This window comes from Sinocyclocheilus anshuiensis, unplaced genomic scaffold, assembly GCF_001515605.1.
Source record: "Sinocyclocheilus anshuiensis isolate Anshui unplaced genomic scaffold, SAMN03320099.WGS_v1.1 scaffold175, whole genome shotgun sequence".
NCBI classification, from domain to species: Eukaryota; Metazoa; Chordata; class Actinopteri; order Cypriniformes; family Cyprinidae; genus Sinocyclocheilus; species Sinocyclocheilus anshuiensis.
Window position 1 is genome coordinate 920,702 of NW_015548208.1, and position 469 is coordinate 921,170.

The following is a 469-nucleotide window of genomic DNA, read 5'->3' on the forward strand; positions in this document are numbered from 1 at the left end:
CGCACCACACAAGTGTGAGTAACTGTTTTTATTACGTGATCACTATTGCTTTGTCTGTTATTAGAGATCGTTTGATATGTACTGAGTATTTATGCATTTTTAACCTTAATCACTGCAGCGTCCATCTATGAGGAATGTAGGGTGTCAAACATGCACAGCTGTTAGCCAATAATAGCAGTGGGCGTTTACTTCCGAGTCTACAATCTGCCACACCTATTCAAAAAGAGCGTTCCGGTGAGGGGGGTCAAAACAGGACAGAAAATAGAAAATAGAATAGGTTTTTTTAATGTAAAAATCTTGAAAACATTGTAAGTGGACCTCAGAGAACAGTACAAAATAATAAAAGAGGCAGTTCATGACCCTTTTAAAGGGGTCCTATTATGCTTTTTCACTTTTTTAATTTTAGTCAGTGTGTAGTGTGTATGTTTGGGCATAAAAAAGATCTAGAAAGTTACAAATCTCAAAGTCC